We start from the raw sequence: 13,503 nt of genomic DNA on the forward strand, positions 1-13,503 counted from the left end.
TTTTGGTGCCAAAGCAGGAAGGAGGAAAGTTATAAATTGGTCTAAGGTAAACTCAATCCGAAGGATGTTCGGAGAACTGAACCATTAACCAAAAGAACAATTGAACATGAACAACATGTGTACACAAAAGAACAGCCCGAAGGGAACAGGGGCGGGTGCTGGGTCTCCCAATAGGAGCTAGAAGAAAAGGAATTTACGGTAAGTAAACAAAATTCCCTTCTTCTTTGTCGCTCCATTGGGAGACCCAGACAATTGGGATGTCCAAAAGCAATCCCTGGTTGGGTAACAGAATACCTCGATAAAAAGAGCCGGAAACCGGCCCCCTCTTACAGGTGGGCAATTGCCGCCTGAAGGACTCGCCTACCTAGGCTGGCCTCAGCCGAAGCATAGGCATGCACCTGATAGTGTTTTGTGAAGGTGTGCAGACTCGACCAGGTAGCCGCCTGACACACCTGCTGAGCTGTAGCCTGGTGCCGCAAAGCCCAGGACGCGCCTACGGCCCTGGTAGAATGGGCTTTAAGCCCTGAAGGAATCTGAAGCCCCGATGAACGGTAGGCTTCAAGAATCGGTTCCTTGATCCACCTAGCCAAGGTTGACTTGGAAGCCTGAGACCCCTTACGCTGGCCAGCGACAAGGACAAAGAGCGCATCCGAACGGTGCAGGGGCGCCGTGCGAGAAATGTAGATTCTGAGTGCTCTCACGAGGTCTAACAAGTGCAAATCCTTTTCACATTGGTGAACTGGATGAGGGCAAAAAGAAGGCAAGGAGATATCCTGATTGAGATGAAAAGGGGATACCACCTTGGGGAGAAATTCCGGGACCGGACGCAGGACCACCTTATCCTGGTGAAAGACCAGGAAAGGGACTTTGCATGACAGCGCTGCTAGCTCAGACACTCTCCTAAGTGATGTGACTGCCACTAGGAAGGCCACCTTCTGCGAAAGGCGAGATAGAGAGATCTCCCGCATCGGCTCGAAAGGTGGCCTCTGGAGAGCCGTCAGCACCTTGTTAAGATCCCAGGGTTCTAGCGGACGCTTGTAAGGTGGGACTATGTGGCAAACTCCCTGCAGGAACGTGCGGACCTGCGAGAGTCTGGCTAGACGCTTTTGAAAAAACACTGAAAGCGCCGACACTTGTCCCTTGAGAGAGGCAAGAGACAAACCCTTGTCCAATCCTGATTGAAGAAAGGAAAGAAAAGTGGGCAATGCAAACGGCCAGGGAGCAAAACCCCTATCCGAGCACCAGGCTAAGAAGATCTTCCAAGTCCTGTGGTAGATCTTGGCGGACGTTGATTTCCTGGCCTGTCTCATGGTGGCAATGACATCTTGAGATAACCCTGATGACGCTAGGAGCCAAGACTCAATGGCCACACAGTCAGGTCGAGGGCCGCAGAATTCAGATGGAAAAATGGCCCTTGAGACAGCAAGTCTGGTCGGTCTGGGAGTGCCCACGGTTGCCCCACCGTGAGGTGCCACAGATCCGGGTACCACGACCTCCTCGGCCAATCTGGAGCGACGAGGATGGCGCGCCTGCAGTCGGACCTGATCTTGCGTAACACTCTGGGCAGTAGTGCCAGAGGGGGAAATATATAGGGTAGTCGAAACTGCGACCAGTCCTGAACTAACGCATCTGCCGCCAGCGCCCTGTGATCCTGAGACCGTGCCATGAATGCCGGGACTTTGTTGTTGTGCCGAGACGCCATTAGATCGACGTCCGGCGTTCCCCAGCGGCAACAGATCTCTTGAAACACGTCCGGGTGAAGAGACCATTCCCCTGCGTCCATGCCCTGGCGACTGAGAAAGTCTGCTTCCCAGTTTTCTACGCCCGGGATGTGAACTGCGGAGATGGTGGAGGCTGTGGCTTCCGCCCACAGCAGAATCCGCCGAACTTCTTGGAATGCTTGACGACTGCGTGTGCCGCCTTGGTGGTTGATGTATGCGACCGCCGTGGCGTTGTCTGATTGTATTCGGATCTGTCTGCCCTCCAGCCACCGCTGGAACACCTGTAGGGCTAGATACACTGCCCTTATCTCCAGAACATTGATCTGCAGGGCGGACTCCGTCGGAGTCCAGGTTCCCTGAGCCCTGTGGTGGAGGAAGACCGCTCCCCACCCTGACAGGCTCGCGTCTGTCGTGACCACAGCCCAGGATGGGGGCAGGAAGGATTTTCCCTTCGACAAAGAAGTGGGAAGAAGCCACCACTGAAGGGAGGTTTTGGCTGCTCTTGACAGGGAAACGTTCCTGTCTAGTGACGTCGACCTCTTGTCCCATTTGCGGAGAATGTCCCACTGAAGTGGACGCAGATGAAACTGCGCAAAGGGAACTGCTTCCATTGCTGCCACCATCTTCCCTAGGAAGTGCATAAGGCGTCTCAAAGAGTGTGACTGACCCTGAAGAAGAGATTGGACCCCTGTCTGTAGTGAACGCTGTTTGTCCAGCGGAAGCTTCACTATCGCTGACAGAGTATGAAACTCCATCCCGAGGTAAGTCAGGGATTGGGTCGGTGTCAATTTTGACTTTGGGAAATTGATGATCCACCCGAACCTCTGGAGAGTCTCCAGAGCAATGGTCAGGCTGTGCTGGCAAGCCACCCAGGAGGGTGCCTTGACTAGGAGATCGTCTAAGTAAGGGATCACCGAGTGGCCCTGAGAGTGTAGGACCGCCACCACTGTTGCCATGATCTTGGTGAAGACCCGTGGAGCTGTCGCCAAGCCGAAAGGCAGTGCCACGAACTGAAGGTGTTCGTCCCCAATGGCGAAACGCAAGAAGCGTTGATGTTCGGGTGCGATCGGCACATGGAGATAAGCATCCTTGATGTCTATTGATGCTAGGAAGTCTCCTTGTGACATTGAGGCGATGACCGAGCGGAGAGATTCCATCCGAAACCTTCTGGTGCTGACATGCTTGTTGAGCAGTTTGAGGTCTAGAACGGGACGGAAAGATCCGTCCTTTTTTGGCACCACGAACAAGTTGGAGTAGAAGCCGTGACCATGTTCCTGAGGGGGAACGGGAATCACCACTCCTTCTGCCTTCAGAGCATTCACCGCCTGAAAAAGTGCAGCGGCTCGCTCTGGGGGCGGAGATGTTGTGAAGAAACGAGTTGGAGGACGAGAGCAGAACTCTATCCTGTAACCGTGAGACAGAATGTCTCTCACCCATCGGTCTTGGACATGTGGCCACCAGGCGTCGCAAAAGCGGGAGAGCCTGCCACCGACCGAGGATGCGGTTTGGGGAGGCCGAGAGTCATGAAGAGGCCGCCTTGGTGGCGGAGCCTCCGGCGGTCTTTTTAGGCCGTGACTTAGACCGCCATGCAGAAGGGTTCCTCTGGCCCTTCTCCGACCTGTTTGACGTGGAGGAACGTGACTTGGCCGAAGGCCGAAAGGACTGAAACCTCGATTGAAACTTTCGCTGTTGAGGTTTGTTTTGTTTAGACTGGGGTAAGGACGAGTCCTTTCCCTTGGATTGTTTAATAATTTCGTCCAATTGCTCGCCAAACAAACGGTCGCCAGAAAATGGCAAACCGGTTAAGAATTTCTTGGAGGCAGAGTCTGCCTTCCATTCACGTAGCCACATGGCTCTGCGGACTGCCACCGAATTGGCGGATGCTACCGCTGAACGGCTCACAGAGTCCAGGACGGCGTTCATGGCGTAGGACGAAGAAGGGAATTTTGTTTACTTACCGTAAATTCCTTTTCTTCTAGCTCCAATTGGGAGACCCAGACAGTGGGTGTATAGCTACTGCCTCTGGAGGCCGCACAAAGAACTACACTTAAAAGTGTAAGGCCCCTCCCCTTCTGGCTATACACCCTCCCGTAGGAGTACGGATTCCTCAGTTTTAGTACCAAAGCAAGAAGGAGGAAAGCCAATAACAGTTTCAAAAACAAATTCAATCCGATAACAAGATCGGAGAACTTAAGAAACAACATGAACAACATGTGCACCCGAAAAACGAAACCCTAAGAACAAATAGGGCGGGTGCTGGGTCTCCCAATTGGAGCTAGAAGAAAAGGAATTTACGGTAAGTAAACAAAATTCCCTTCTTTTTCGCTCCTAATTGGGAGACCCAGACAGTGGGACGTCCAAAAGCAGTCCCTGGGTGGGTAAAAAGATACCACATGAACGGGCTGTCAGACAGCCTCTTCCTACAGGTGGGCCACCGCCGCCTGAAGGACCTGTCTACCTAGGCTGGCATCTGCCGAAGCGTAGGTATGCACTTGATAGTGTTTGGTAAACGTGTGCAGACTCGACCAGGTAGCCGCCTGGCACACTTGCTGAGCCGTAGCCTGATGCCGCAATGCCCAGGACGCACCCACGGCTCTGGTAGAATGGGCCTTCAGTCCAGATGGAATCGGAAGCCCAGCAGAACGGTATGTGTGAAGAATTGGTTCCTTGATCCACCGCGCCAGGGTGGATTTGGAAGCTTGCGATCCCTTATGCTGCCCAGCGACTAGGACAAAGAGCGCATCAGAACGGCGTAGAGACGCCGTGCGAGAAATGTAAATCCTGAGTGCTCTCACCAGGTCCAACAGATGTAAACCCTTTTCAAATTGGTGAACTGGATGCGGACACAAAGATGGCAAAGTGATATCCTGATTGAGATGAAAGGAAGAAACCACCTTGGGAGAAAACTCTGGAATTGGACGCAGTACTACCTTGTCTTGGTGAAACACCAGGAAGGGAGATTTGCAAGATAACGCCGCTAGCTCGGACACTCTTCGAAGAGACGTGACCGCCACAAGAAAAACTACCTTTTGTGAAAGCCGAGAAAGGGGAACCTCTTTCAAAGGCTCGAAAGGCGGCTTCTGGAGAGCAATGAGAACCTTGTTCAGATCCCAGGGTTCCAATGGCCGTCTGTAAGGAGGAACGATATGACAAACTCCTTGGAGAAACGTGCGTACTTTAGAAAGCTGTGCCAAGCGCTTCTGAAAGAATACGGATAGCGCGGAGACTTGACCCTTAAGAGAGCTAAGCGACAAACCTTTTTCCAACCCAGACTGCAGGAAGGAAAGAAAAATTGGCAATGCAAATGGCCAGGGAGAAAACCCTTGAGCCAAGCACCACGCTAAGAATATCTTCCACGTCCTGTGATAGATCTTAGCTGAGGATGGTTTTCTAGCCTGTCTCATTGTGGCAACAACTTCATGAGATAAACCTGAGGCCGCTAGGATCCAGGACTCAATGGCCACACAGTCAGGTTCAGGGCCGCAGAATTCAGATGGAAAAACGGCCCTTGAGACAGCAAATCTGGACGGTCTGGTAGTGTCCACGGTTGGCCTACCGTGAGGTGCCACAGATCCGGGTACCACGACCTCCTTGGCCAGTCTGGAGCGACGAGAATGGCGCGGCGGCAGTCGGACCTGATTTTGCGGAGCACTCTGGGCAACAATGCCAGAGGTGGGAACACATACGGTAGCCGGAACTGCGACCAATCTTGAACTAAGGCGTCTGCCGCCAGAGCTCGGTGATCGTGAGACCGTGCCATGAAAACCGGGACTTTGTTGTTGTGCCGTGACGCCATCAGATCGACGTCCGGCATCCCCCAGCGGCGACAGATCTCCTGAAACACGTCCGGGTGAAGGGACCATTCCCCTGCGTCCATGCCCTGGCGACTGAGAAAGTCTGCTTCCCAGTTTTCTACGCCTGGGATGTGGACTGCGGATATGGTGGATGCCGTGTCTTCCACCCACGTCAGAATCCGCCGGACTTCCTGGAAGGCTTGCCGACTGCGTGTTCCCCCTTGGTGGTTGATGTATGCCACCGCTGTGGAGTTGTCCGACTGAATTCGGATCTGCTTGCCTTCCAGCCACTGTTGGAAGGCTCGCAGGGCAAGATAGATTGCTCTGATTTCCAGAACATTGATCTGCAGGGTGGACTCTTCCTGAGTCCACGTCCCCTGAGCCCTGTGGTGGAGAAACACCGCTCCCCACCCTGAAAGGCTCGCATCCGTCGTGACCACTGCCCAGGACGGGGGAAGGAACGACTTTCCCTGTGACAATGAGGTGGGGAGAAGCCACCAACGCAGAGAGTCCTTGGCAGTCTGAGAGAGGGAGACAGTCCTGTCGAGGGACGTCGATTTCCCATCCCATTGGCGTAGAATGTCCCATTGTAGAGGGCGCAGATGAAACTGCGCGAACGGGACTGCCTCCATTGCTGCTACCATCTTTCCTAGGAAATGCATGAGGCGCCTCAGCGAGTGCGACTGGCTCTGAAGGAGAGATTGCACTCCAGTCCGTAGCGAGCACTGCTTGTCCAGTGGAAGCTTCACTATCGCTGAGAGAGTATGAAACTCCATGCCAAGATAAGTCAGAGATTGGGTCGGGGTTAGATGAGACTTTGGAAAGTTGATAATCCACCCGAAACTCTGGAGAGTGTCTAGTGCCACCTTCAGACTGTGTTGGCATGCCTCTTGAGAGGGTGCCTTTATAAGCAGGTCGTCTAGATACGGGATGACCGAGTGACCCTGCGAGTGCAGAACAGCTACTACTGCTGCCATGACTTTGGTGAAGACCCGGGGGGCTGTTGCCAGACCGAAAGGTAACGCTACGAACTGCAGGTGTTCGTCGTGTATGACGAAGCGTAGGAAACGCTGATGCTCTGGTGCAATCGGCACGTGGAGATACGCATCTTTGATATCTATTGATGCTAGAAAATCTCCATGAGACATTGAGGCTATGACGGAGCGTAGGGATTCCATCCGGAACCTCCTGACTTTTACGTGTCTGTTGAGCAACTTTAGATCCAGGACGGGTCGATACGATCCGTCCTTTTTTGGGACCACAAACAGATTGGAGTAAAAACCGTGACCTTGTTCCTGAAGAGGGACGGAGGTCACCACTCCTTCCGCCTTTAGAGCGGCCACCGCCTGCAACAGAGCATCGGCTCGGTCTGGTGGTGGAGAAGTTCTGAAGAAACGAGTTGGCGGACGAGAACTGAACTCTATCCTGTACCCGTGAGACAGAATATCCCTCACCCAACGGTCTTTGACGCGTGACAGCCAAATGTCGCCAAAGTGGGAAAGCCTCCCACCGACCGCGGGTGTGGGAATCGGAGACCGCAAGTCAGGAGGACGCCGTCTTGGCAACGGTTCCTCCGGCTGTCCTTTTTGGGCGTGACTGAGACCTCCAAGAATCTGAGCGTCTCTGGTCTTTTTGAGTCTTTTTTGACGAGGCGAATTGGGACCTGCCCGGTCCTCGAAAGGACCGATAACCAGACTGACCCTTCCTCTGTTGGGGTTTGTTTTGTCTGTGTTGTGGTAAGGATGAGTCCTTACCCTTGGAGTGTTTGATGATTTCATCCAAACGCTCTCCAAACAATCGGTCACGAGAAAAAGGCAAATTGGTTAAGCACTTCTTGGAATGAGAATCTGCTTTCCAATGTCTCAACCACAGGGCCCTACGCAAAACAACGGAGTTGGCTGACGCCACTGCCGTGCGGCTTGTAGCGTCAAGAACAGCATTAATCGCGTACGACGCGAATGCCGCCATTTGCGAGGTCAATGGTGCTACCTGCGGGGCAAATGCACGTGTGACTGAGTCGACTTGCGCAAGCCCGGCTGAGATAGCTTGGAGTGCCCATACGGCCGCAAAAGAAGGCGCTAATGACGCTCCAATCGCTTCATAGATGGATTTCAGCCAGAGCTCCATCTGCCTGTCAGTGGCATCTTTAAGTGCCGCTCCATCTTCAACTGCAACCAAGGATCTAGCTGCAAGCCTGGAAATTGGAGGATCCACTTTTGGACACTGGGTCCAACCCTTGACCACCTCAGGGGGAAAAGGATAGCGTGTATCTTTAAGCCGTTTAGAAAAACGCCTTTCAGGATAAGCGTGGGGTTTCTGGATTGCGTCTCTAAAGTCAGCGTGGTCCAGAAAAGTGCTTAATGTACGCTTAGGGTATCTGAAATGGATTCTCTCGTGCTGCGAAGCTGACTCCTCTACAAGAGGAGCTGGTGGGGAAATATTTAACATCTTATTGATGTTAAATATAAGATCATTAACTATGGCGTCACCATCTGGTGTATCTAGATTGAGAGCGGTCCCAGGATCAGAATCCTGATCAGTTACGTCCGCCTCATCACCCATAGATTCATCTCGCTGGGATCCTGACCATTGAGATGAATGTGAAGGCCCGTCATAGCGAGCCCGCTTAGGCTGCCCTGGGCCATCGTCCGAGTCAGAGTCTTCACCCTGAGGTGTATATGCCCGTCCCGGAGCTTGGAGGTAATTCAGCTGAGGGGGACCAGGGGGCAATGATTGCACAGTGTCCGTGGCCTGAAGTACAGGCCTAGCTCGCAATGTGTCAAGAATTTGTGACATAGTGAGAGACATTCTGTCAGCAAAAGCTGCAAACTCAGTTCCTGTCACTTGGACAGCATTCACAGGTGGTACACCCTGGGTCACGTCCAGCAGAGGTCCCGACTGTGCAAGCGCCGCAGGGGCCGAGCACTGCACACAATGGGGGTCCGTGGAGCCTGCCGGTAGAAAAGTCCCACATGCGGTGCAGGAAGCATATAATGTCTGTGCCTTGGCACCCTTGCGTTTTACGGACGACATGCTGCTGGCTCTCTGCAATGTGAGAGAGTCTATAGCCAAAGGGCGACCCGCGCTATGTAATACCAAGTATTTGTAGAAACAAAATACTAAGAATACTACTGGCACAAGAGGGGGTGAGCCCTGAGGGCTGCTTACCGCCCGCTGAATAGCGGGTAAGAGGCGCAGAATTCCTTGTCTGGGTCTCCCCGGCTCCCCTCTGCAGCTCAGCGTGTCAGCAGGAATGGCTGCCGGCGTCTGTGGAGAGGGGCGGTCCGTGGGAGTTCCCAAACAAAAGTGCGGGAAACAGTGTCCCCTCTGTGCCGATTGTGAGGGCTGGAGTATGTAAAAACGACTCCAGCCCTCGGCGCTGATGCACTGGCCAGCGTCCCGCCCCTCTCCTGACTGGCAGGTCTGGGGGCGGGAACGAACGGAAGCAGGCCGCAAAAGCCGGGGACTCGAGTTATCAGCGCGGCCGCCGTAAAAGCGCGGGCCGCGCTGAAGTCCCCGGCGCACCACAAGTGCCAGCCGCGCCGCAGTCCCAGCGGCCGGCGCGACCGATTCCCAGAAGTGTGCCTGCTTCAGCGAAGCTGAATGAGGCCATGGCACAAGCGCCGCAGCGCTGATGTCCCCCGGCGCACTACAACACCCAGCATGCTGCGGTGTGAGCGCCTGCACGGGGACACAGAGTACCTTGAGGAAGCAGGGCCATGTCCCTGATGTACTCCGCTCCATCCAGCATCTTCTCCAGGGGCTGTAGATGGAGCACGGTCTCAGTGCCTGGAGACCAGTAAATCCCACTTCACCCAGAGCCCTGTAAAAAGGGATGGGGAAGGAATCAGCATGTGGGCTCCTGCCGCCGTACCCGCAATGGGTACCTCAACCTTACAAACACCTCCGACATACAGTGGGGTGAGAAGGGAGCATGCTGGGAGCCCTGTATGGGCCCTCTTTTCTTCCATCCGACATAGTCAGCAGCTGCTGCTGACTAAAAACAATGGAGCTATGCGTGCGTGTCTGACCTCCTGCGCACAAAGCTAAAACTGAGGAATCCGTACTCCTACGGGAGGGTGTATAGCCAGAAGGGGAGGGGCCTTACACTTTTAAGTGTAGTTCTTTGTGCGGCCTCCAGAGGCAGTAGCTATACACCCACTGTCTGGGTCTCCCAATTAGGAGCGAAAAAGAAAAAGCCGACGCCTGAGAAGTCAGAGACACAACCTGCGGAGTAGCGGTGCGTGTGACCGCAGTAATCTCAGACAGACAAGCTGAGATAGCTTGGAGCGCCCACACTGCCGCGAATGCCGGAGCAAAAGATGCTCCTATGGCTTCATAGATGGATTTCATCATGAGCTCTATCTGCCTGTCAGTGGCATCCTTGAGCGATGAGCCATCTGCCACTGAAACCACAGATCTGGCCGCCAGCCTAGAGACTGGAGGATCCACTTTTGGACACTGAGCCCAACCCTTCACTACTTCTGGGGGGAAGGGATAACGTGTGTCATTAAGGCGCTTAGTAAAGCGCTTGTCCGGGTATGCTCTGTGCTTCTGGACAGCATCCCTGAAATTAGAGTGATCGACAAAGGCACTCCGTGTACGTTTGGGAAACCGAAACTGGTGTTTCTCCTGCTGTGAAGCCGCCTCCTCTACAGTTGGAGTTGGAGGAGAAATTTCTAGCACCTGGTTGATGGACGCTATAAGGTCATTTACTATGGCGTCCCCTTCAGGTGTATCTAGATTGAGAGCACCGTCAGGGTCTGAGCCCTGAGCTGCGCCTTCCTCTTCATCCTCTAGAGAGTCCTCATGCTGAGACCCTGAGCAGCGTGATGAAGTGGAGGAAGGTCCCCAGCGAGCCCGCTTCACCGGTCTGGGACTGCGGTCCGAGTCGGAGTCCTCACCGTGGGACCTATGTGTTACCTCAGGAGCAGATTGCTGCGCCAACTGATGGGGACCTGGGGACGAAGAACGCACAGTGCCCTGCATCTGTGTTGTTGGTCTGGACTGCAAGGCTTCTAGTATCTTAGCAGACCATTTGTCCATAGACTGAGCCATGGACTGTGAAAGCGACTCAGACAGTTTGTCAGCCAAAACTGCAAACTCTGTCCCTGTCACCTGAACAGTGTGAACCGGTGTCTCTACCTGAGCCGGGGGTCCCACCAGTGCCTGAGGCTCCGGCTGAGTGAGTGTCACAGGGGCCGAGCATTGCACACAATGAGGGTAGGTGGAACCTGCAGGTAGCATAGCCGCACATGAGGTACAGGTTGCAAAATAAGCCTGTGCCTTGGTACCCTTGCTCTTTGCGGACGACATGTTGTTGTCCTCCAAGAGATAAGTAAGGGATCACCGTGATCACTGAGGGATATATATATAGCCTCAAGTTAACAGTACAGCCGAACTAGCAAATGTATACACAGACAAATGTATACGGCAGACCGGTGTCGCTTACCAACCGCTCTGTGTGGCCACCAGATTCCCTGCCCCGGGTCTCCCTCAGCTGCAGCCAGAAGTTCTCCACCGCAGAATGTGCTGAAAAAATGGCTGACGGCGTTCTCAGAGGAGGAGGGAGGCGTGGGCGTAGTCACAAAAGTGCGGGAATCTGGTGCCCCAGCGTGAGTAGTGAGGGGGGCGGAGGACAGCTCAGTGTACTCCAGCCCTCACTGTCTGCGTCATACCGACCGTCCCGCCCTTTTCCCTGACTGGCAGGCCTGGGGGTGGGAGAATACCATACTAGGCCGCAAAAGCCGGGGACTAAAGTTAAAACCGCGGCCGGCCGGCAGTGCACGGTCGGCGCGGTAGTCCCGGACCCATAACCACGCCGCAGTTGCTGCAGCGTCTGGGCTTAAGGTGCTTTATGCGCCGTCCCAACGGGGACACAGAGTACCTGTGGATGCAGGGCCATGTCCCTGACGATACTCCGTCTCCTGTCCGGCAGCTTCCCCCAGGGGCTGCGGAGGGAGACCGGTCCCAGTGTCTGGATGACCGGATAGGATCCCACTTCCCCAGAGCCCCTAAGGGATGGGGAAGGAAAGCGGCATGTGGCTCCAGCCTGTGTACCCGCAATGGGTACCTCAACCTTAACAACACCGCCGACCTGAGTGGGGTGAGAAGGGAGCATGCCGGGGGCCCCTTTATAGGGGCCCTCTTTTCTTCCATCCGATAAAGTCAGCAGCTGCTGCTGACTAAAAACGTGGAGCTTGCGTGAATGTGTGCCTCCTTCAACACAAAGCAAAAAACTGAGGGGCCCGTGATGCACGGGAAAGTTTATAGCAGAGGGGAGGGGTTACACTTTTTAAAGTGTAATTACTTTGTGTGGCCTCCAGAGGCAGAAGCTATACACCCAATTGTCAATTGTCTGGGTCTCCCAATGGAGCGACAAAGAAATGTAGTATAGTTCTTCTGATCCAGACATGTCACTTACCTCATGTGCAGGACATTGCAGCTTAGGGATCCATGGTTATGACCACTCATGGTGAGACAGTTGCTTTGATCGTAACCATGGATACCCAAGCTGCAATGCCCTGCACATGAAGTAAGATACATGACTAATGAGAAGAATTATTCTACATTTCTAATTGGAGGTATTTGCTAATATTATTACACCTACTACATATTGGAAAAGGATCTTGGAGATTGGAATATCCCTTTAAAGCAAACCTCCATTCTGGGACTGAAAAGTGACTACAGCCATCTCATATATATTGATGAATCCATATTGCCTGCCTGGTGCCGCTGTCACCTCGGCTCATTCTGTCCTTCCTCCAGCTGCTTAAAAAGAGTACTAGTGTGAACTCCATATTTACTTTTTAGGTCCCATGCTGGAGGGAGTGTCAACAGGCTTCTGCCATTTAATCTGAGAGCTGTATGATATAGAGACAGAGCACATGATTCCAGCCATTTATCATTAAATGGACTGCTTGGTGCAGTTTTGACAAAATCTCTATGGTCTCTGCTGTAAATCTACCACTTGTCAGAATGCAGAGCTGTGTATAACCCCGATCACATCCAAGATTGACAGCTTTATGTACACCCTTGGTGGGTGGTTGCATAAGATTAGACTGACTGCCTTGCATGCGACACTTAGTCCTGCAGTCAATCTTCTGCTAACACATTGTATTAAATTACAGCAAGCTGCTGAGCAAGTGACATCGCTGGAATCAGGGTCTCTGCACATACATCATGCTGATCTCAGATTAAATAGCAAAAAATCCTGTTGACAGATTTCCTTCAACCCTGAGGCGATTTTCCATTTTTATCTTCCCTTCTTCCAAGAGCCATGATGTTTTTATTTTTTCGTCAATATAGTCGTACGAGGGCTTATTTTTTATCAGAATTTTGAACAACCCCATTCATTCTGCAACTTCATTGTACTAGAAAATTAGAAAAAAAAATTCCAAGGGCAATGAAATTGAAAGAAAAAAAAAAAAGTGCCATTCCACAATGTTTATTTACCATGTTCACTATATGATAAAAATTGACCTGGTAATTGGATTCCCCAAGACAGAACGAGAAAGTAGATACTGTATAGTTATTTAAAAGTGATTGAAAAAAAAAAAAATCCATTTTTTTTTGCCTTTGCCACCATTTTTCCCCAAGACCCATAATGGTTTCAGTATCTGGGCCTCAGGGACTACTTTTTCTTTGTACCCTGAATTGATGCTTTGGGGTGATTGTGATGTTTTGATCACCCTTTATTGCAATGTTTTGGCAACCCAAAAAAAAATTCGGGAGTTTTGATTTTTTTCTCATTGTGCCATTTACCAACCAAATTTATTTTATTTCATATTTCGGCGTTCATGGGAGGACCGTGGTGACAGGCTCAAGATTCATCGGCTAACCCCAGACTGTCAGCCCATCAGCGTCGCGCAATCATGTCACGGGGGAGACGACAGGAGGGATTAGTGACAGGCTTCCTGTCAGCACATGTTAAATGCCACTATCAGATTGACAGCAGCATTTAACTGGTCCTCCAGAGCGAGCAGAGC

The 13,503-nt window shown here is 52.6% G+C and overlaps 1 protein-coding gene across 1 annotated transcript in view; it reads right to left on the reverse strand.

Moving 5' to 3' along the window:
• SNX2 (sorting nexin 2) overlaps nucleotides 1–13,503 on the reverse strand; it is a 93,900-nt gene that overhangs the window by 38,081 nt on the left and 42,316 nt on the right. The window lies entirely within an intron of this gene.

This window comes from Anomaloglossus baeobatrachus, chromosome 1 (assembly GCF_048569485.1).
Source record: "Anomaloglossus baeobatrachus isolate aAnoBae1 chromosome 1, aAnoBae1.hap1, whole genome shotgun sequence".
NCBI classification, from domain to species: domain Eukaryota; kingdom Metazoa; phylum Chordata; class Amphibia; order Anura; family Aromobatidae; genus Anomaloglossus; species Anomaloglossus baeobatrachus.